Source organism: Lemur catta, chromosome 10, assembly GCF_020740605.2.
Source record: "Lemur catta isolate mLemCat1 chromosome 10, mLemCat1.pri, whole genome shotgun sequence".
Classification (NCBI taxonomy): Eukaryota; Metazoa; Chordata; class Mammalia; order Primates; family Lemuridae; genus Lemur; species Lemur catta.
This window is the reverse complement of record NC_059137.1, coordinates 44,291,009-44,297,941: the sequence shown is the minus strand read 5'-3', so window position 1 is coordinate 44,297,941 and position 6,933 is coordinate 44,291,009. Positions and strand designations below refer to the sequence as shown.

Below are 6,933 nucleotides of genomic sequence, written 5' to 3'. Positions count from 1 at the left end.
TCTACCTGAATTTCTTTTGATCTATTAAGCACCTTGTTATCTCAACATGTTTAATTCCACTAATAATTATATCTTATTTCAAATGTTGTGAATATGTGTGTGATGTAGAACAAGAAATATATCAAAATTTTCAATGGTTTGAACCAAACTAAATGCCTGAAAATTACAGATTTTAAGTTATGACTTAGATTATAACTTCTTGACAAAATCTTAAAGTGACTTGTTGAGAAAACATACTTCTTAAATTTGTCAAAAGAGAAAAAATAATTTTAACATAAAGTAGGAGTAAGTAAAGCAGAAGTGTATGGCTTAAGCACAGGCATCAGTTATGTTTTTTAATGTCAAGAACAATTGAGAAGTAAATATGAGGACTTTTTACTTCATTTATCAAACTGGAGGTAGTGAGAAATAAGCTTATGTTTGAGTCATCAGCATCGATATAATTTTACTATCATACCCATTTCTATCACATAGTAATATCATATTAGGAGCTAATACAGACCAATATGGCTTTATATGCATGAACTTACTGTGAGAAAGGAAAGAGAGAGAGAGACTAGTAAATGGAAGAAAAGTAAAGGAGGAGGTGACATAATAAAAAGACTATTTGTTATTAGTAATCATTCAAGAAGAGAAAATAAACTCATCCTTTCTTCCTTCCTTCTTCCCTCCCTCCCTTTTTCCTTTCTCTCTTCCTTTCCTTTTTATCCTTTGTTCTTTTGTTCTGTTTTAAAATTTTGATCCTGAAGCTTCAGCACAATGTGGGACATATGTTCTCTATTCCCTTGCAGTGATTTACTTTTGTGCTTACAAGTAAAACTATGGTTGCATTTTATCTATTGTTAATAGAAAGTAAAATACTGTGTTTATAATTACTGGTCCTAGGATAGCAATTATTATTTAGCAAACTTACAAAAATATTAATACTTTTTTTTGCTAAGTATAATTAGCAATATTAATAATCTTTAACTTCTCCCTCAAAAATAATATGCCAGTATGTTTCCTTCCCAACTTAGAAATAACATCTGTTCCAAAATTACTTATGTAAAACCTGAAGCCATATATTAGAGTGGGGCCTCAAGAGTTCTGAGAATCTTATAAGGCAAGAGTTTGGTGGAACAGAGAAAAAGCACATAAAGAAGAGCAGAGGGTGATGAGAAAGTCTTCTTGCCAGACTAAGAAAAACACATAAAACACAGCTTTTGATTATGATTCTGAGACTCAAATCTGTCTTCCCTGGCATAGAATCAGAAATGAATGAAGCAAGCAGCACTTTTTGCTTGGCACAAGTCTCAAAGTATGCCTCCAAAAAGCCAGACATTTGGCAGAATGAGACCTCAAACAGTCAAGTGAATGACTGAATTTTCTCTCTTCACATGTGTTGGGGGATCCCACTGCAGCCTCTACGTATATGAAGCAGCCTATTCACATGCATCATGTTTCAATCCCCCAGGTAACCACCCCCCATTTTGATTCTAAAATCCAATGGCTTCCAATATTTGTTGACAGTATGACAATGTTGCGTGTGAAAGTGTGTGTGCACGCAAACCCACATGTGCATGTTTGCATACAGGGTCATGGCCTGAAAAATTACATGAAAAAGCTTGTAAGGAGGGTGGAGTCAAGATGGCTGACCAGAGACACCAGCTGCAGGACGTCTCAGAAAGAAGGAGAAGTTTTAGATGAAAAAGAAAAAACAAAAAAACATAGATTGGGTATAATTCTGAGAGAAACATGCCAAAACCTATCAAAGAATTCACGGAAGAAGTTGTGGAGCACAACGGGAAGGAGAAAGATATTGGCAGAGATCAACCTCTGAGAGGCTTGGAATCCAGTGAGAAAGGTAGGTGGAGCAGTTTATTTCTCTCCCTGCTTGCATCTCTGATGGATGCTGGACATATTCTTTAAAGGGGACCTATTGTAAATCCTGTCAAAAATAAATATTTATTCTAAAAACTGAATAACCTACTTTTTGTAACTTTTATAAAAACCAAATCTTAGGTTTCTACCTTTGTGAGAACTCTGGGTAGATTTTTCTACACAGGGCCCTCCCTCAGCAAGATGATAATATTTGTGATTTCCTTTTCATCTCCTTTATTTGCAGCATTCTCCATCTTGGGCCCAAATCCCTCCCTTCTGCTATCTCCTGGATAACAGGTTAGACCTCTCCCATCTGGCAACCAATCGGGTATGCCCTCTTCTAAAAGGAACTTCTCTGTACAAACCCCAAACTCCACCAGAAATCTTCTTTTAAGGAACTATCTTTAGCTAATTTCCATGCTGTATAATATTAATCACTATGAAAGTTTGATGAGATATTGCAAGGGGAATTTCCTTAACTAGGGCAAAGCCATGACCAATACAAGTGATTGTCTAAAGGACGATCCTTTAAAGAATATGTCCCAAGCTGCTGGAGAGACCTTCTAACCACATGAGCCCAGAGGCTGCTGCCACCAGTGAGCTGGGAGCTTCTTGTGGACATAGCACCAGGCTCCCAGCCCCCCTGGGGTGCTTCCCACCCCACAGACCAGAGCTGGTATAGCAGGTGCCATATTGCTTCTCTACCCACCATGTGCCTTTGTCCTCCCCAGGGCTTTTTAACTCCTTGTGTTCATCTCACTCGTTTCCACACAGATGTTTTCCAACTCTGGAAAAATCAGTAATTTATTTTTCACATGACTAATTAATTATATGAAGAGTTGGCCTACTTCTTTACTGTAATGCATATCTTTATTCATGGCAATAAAAATAGAGAATTCTTTACATTAAATTATTTATACTGGAGTCTTAATAATAAAATATAAACAGTGAATCCTGGGCAACATTTAGTGATTCTTCATCCTCAGTTTGGCTTAAATGGATGTTATTTCATTGTTTTGCTTAAATTTCACTGAGTAATAGGTCAAATATTATTATTTCATATTTGTCCAAATATTTGTTTTTCTATTCAATATACTATATGTTTAGGTCCTTATTTGGTGCTTAGTGATTCATTTATTTTATAAGATATTATAAGAAGTTTATTCATTGTGATTTATCTTAAATATAGCATTTTAAATTATGCTACTATAAAGAATACAAAGCAACATTTTACAAGGTTTAGGAAATAGAAAAATGTTTAAGGGATTCAAACAAAAGTTTACTATTCTAATTGTAGATTTGAAACCAACAATCTGGGTCTGAATTCTGGAATTATACTGACATCCTGCATGATTATGAGATCCTTATATAAAATCTTAAAGCTTTAGAACCCCCATCACATGACTATTATAAAGCAAAATGAAATAGTGAATTTTAAACACTCAGTGTTTAGTTTATTTACTACACAGTAATCTGTCAGTTATTAAGGTAATCTATTATTATTAAGTTTTATTTTTATTGATCACTATCTTTATACAATAATTCCTACATACATGCATATTTGCATATTTTCAGTGATGAAGTATATTCCGTTTTATGTCATGTGTTTTACTTAATAGCATATCATCAATAAGTTTAATATTGCAACATAATATGCATAATTTTAATTTTAATGAAATGCATATTATTCCATCTAATGATGATATCATAACTTAATCAAATATTAGACTAGTATTGAGCAATTAATTAAAACACTTTTTAACATTCAAATCTGAGACAACCCTGGTTATAAACTCACAGTGAGTATACAAATTCATAAAATCTTTTTTGAAAGCAAATTTGGAAAGATATCAAAGACCTTAACATATTCATCCTCTTTGACCCAGCAATTCCATTTCTGGGAATCTTTCCTAAAGAAATTATCAGAAGTGAGGACAAAGATTTATGTACAGAGATTTTTATCATGCCATTATTTATGGCAGCAAACAACTGGAAGCAATCCAAATGCATTGCAATGAATGATTATATCATGGTGCATCCATAAAAAGAAAGAGTAGGCAGCTATTATAAAATATACTTATGAGAAATTTTAAAGAAATGGAAAATGCTCATAATGTTAAAAGGAAAACAGATTTTATATTTATAAAATTATAATAACTACATAAAAATACACATATAAGCAAACAAATAATAACAGTGATTATCTTCGAGGAATTGTAGGTGATTTTTATTTTCTTCAATTTTCCACATCTTTTACAGTGAGCATATATCACTTTAACAATAAAGGGAAAAGCTGATTTTTAAAAGAAAGTAAAGTTAGTGCTAAATTACTAATGGTGACATGTATGTTCGGCTGGAAATTTTGAATGATTTGGTATGCTATGTTTTACAGTTCTACACTGATGGGATGACACCTTTGTTGATGAATAAGATACCAGCATCCCAAAGGCAATGTAACACCATATTCAACTATTTTCTGCTGCTCTCAGCTCTATGGAAAGTTTCCAAATTGCAGTGTTGTAAAAGGAGAATAAAGTTAAAATCTTATGAAGTTACAGACTAATGAACAGTAGCAGCAGGTTCATCCACAATCCAATTACTTGGAAAGTAAATGTACCATATCTAGTTAGTGATATTGTTTAATATTTAATCCTGTGAAACCAAAGCATGAACATTAAAGTTCTATAGCAAACCCTAGAAACATGAAAATAAAATTTAAAAGTAGCAGATCTTAATATTTCTACAGAAAAGCAAAACTCTATAAAATCACCCTTACACAGATTGCACATGTGCTGTTACAATAGGATAAATGAAAACTGATTCAGTCCTTATTTCTTCCTTCTATCAGAAATAATTAAAACTAGATTAGGGTTGTTGCAGTCTCTACAACCATCTTCCCAGATTCTGCAATGCATGGCAGCCTATTTAAAATGAGTGTTAGTTAGGGTCACAGTTTGGAACTTGAAGTTATTAACAACAAGTCTACAATAAAAATATAGTAGAAAAGTCCTCTTTCTACCCATTATTATATGGATTATTAATTCCTGATTCTCTTAAACCCTTACAGCTGGAGAAACGAGGCCTCCAAATTATGGGTCCAATCTCACCAAGGATTTAAACTAATTTCCACCGAGGAAGGAGAGCATGGTAAGCTCTCCCACCACCACTGGTAGAACTTGGAACTATCAGTTCTATTCTTTCTCCACTGTCTGGTGTATATGGTGAGTCTTCTGAGGAATAGCATGTTCACTCAGTTGTAGTTTAGGTTTACAGGAATGCCGCATTTGTTTATTCACTATAACTAGACCTGTGGCTCAAATTATAACTGTACTTCCTTTTCACTAGAACTGAGTTGCTACCCTAATCCCAGTTATTTTCATAGAACCCTCACAACATGCCTAGTCCTCCTCTTCCTCTTCGCTGACAGCCCAATTTAAATACACACAGATGCTTCTCACAATCCAGTAGCAAGCCAGATAAACCACGGTGTGTTGGGGGCAATTCACCCACAAAGACTAACATACCTGAATTTTGTGTCTCATTCACTATATTGACTTCCTTTTTATTGTCTGCAAACAAAACAGATAAAAGAAAAGTGTTTCTCTTCTGAAAACATTGTATATCTTTAATTGTAAACGGTTTCCCCTAAGTTCAAACCACATAGCCTGATGGAGTTGTCCCCTTTTCTCATGAACACATTTCTCATTGGGATTTATTCAAGAATTGACAAATGCCAGCTCTAATAGACTTTTTCCTTAGGATTTTTCATATTGAATTGGGTTAAGGGCCACTTTCACTTAGATGGTGAAAGTAAGATTATGTGTCATCCAAAGCTGGCAATAGGTATATATATAGTATTATAAATAATGCTGCTACTCCACCCACCTTCTCTTGGCAATTACCATGTTCCTGCACACTGGCCCAAGCTCCCTTTAATAACACCTGTGTTTCTTTGCCTGAAGGTTTTTTGGCCACTAGAGTCCTCTCTACCCACATGTGTGGCAGGTTTAAGGTGATAAAGAATCAACACTCCATGAGAGCAGCCCTCATTAAGAACTGACAGGAGCTGGTAGTCCTAAGAGCCTCACTCTTTGGGTGAGATAACAAAGCTGCAGGATCTATTCCATTTCCTAGATCTCCATGGAACTTGGTAATATACCATCTAAAATTTACTTCCTTCCTTGTTTAGTTTTTTGTTTTTGTTTTCCCAGCAGTCTACAAGAGCTTCATGGTAAAATATTCCAAAACCCCACATGCATTCCAAATAAACCACTATGTTGGAGAGTCTGCTTCTGGGGTAACCCAACTAAGACATCCAGGATTATGGAACAAGACAGTTTAGGGGAATAAAATCATCACTCAAAGAGAAGTACAGGCAGCATCAAAAGCAGAGACACTTGGTAGTGCCTAACTCATCCAAGAATCCTGGACCATTTCCATCCATCAGTCAGTTTGTTTGTTTTTATAGTCTATAAACCACACCAGTATTCTTCTAGTAGCTACTCTTTCCTCTAATTGAGAAATTTATGTGTGATATTTGGATCTCATAGAATCTAAATGTAGATATATACACACACTTGATTTCTGTCCAGTGATACTGATTTTGAACTTCTGGTCTCCAAAACTGTGAGAGAATAAATTTCTGTTGTTTAAGAAGCCACCACATTTGTAGTGATTTGTTACAGCAGCCTTAGGAAATTCATACAATCCCATCAAACACTAAGGCACAAACCATATAGTTTAGGGACCAAGTCCCTCTAAGTCCCTTTCCTTCTCTTTTCTAATCTCTTTTCCTTCTCTAGCTTCTCATCCACCGAAGTCCTATCCTGAGTCCTGGCTGAATCGCAGGTTAGTCAAAATAAACTGAATTCACACCAACCCAAATCATCTTATGAACAATTTCATAATGACTACTTTATCTAAAATTTAACCATACCCCCTCCAATTAATTTTTGCCTTGTGTGCATCTGTATATGTTTTTTTTTTTTTCCTGGTAATTCCTTTAGCATTTTGAACTTTCTCTAAAGTAGTCAATGGGCGCATTAAATGATTTTTTAAATTTTCTGATTTATT

General features: G+C 34.7%; 1 long non-coding RNA gene across 1 annotated transcript; it reads left to right on the top strand.

The window, feature by feature from the left end:
- The first annotated feature begins 1,800 nt into the window (after window positions 1-1,800).
- Window positions 1,801-6,697, top strand: LOC123645802. Its single transcript, XR_006737703.1, has 3 exons — window positions 1,801-1,843; window positions 4,928-5,081; window positions 6,663-6,697. It is a non-coding gene; the product is annotated as an uncharacterized LOC123645802 (long non-coding RNA).
- The last annotated feature ends 236 nt before the right edge of the window (window positions 6,698-6,933 follow it).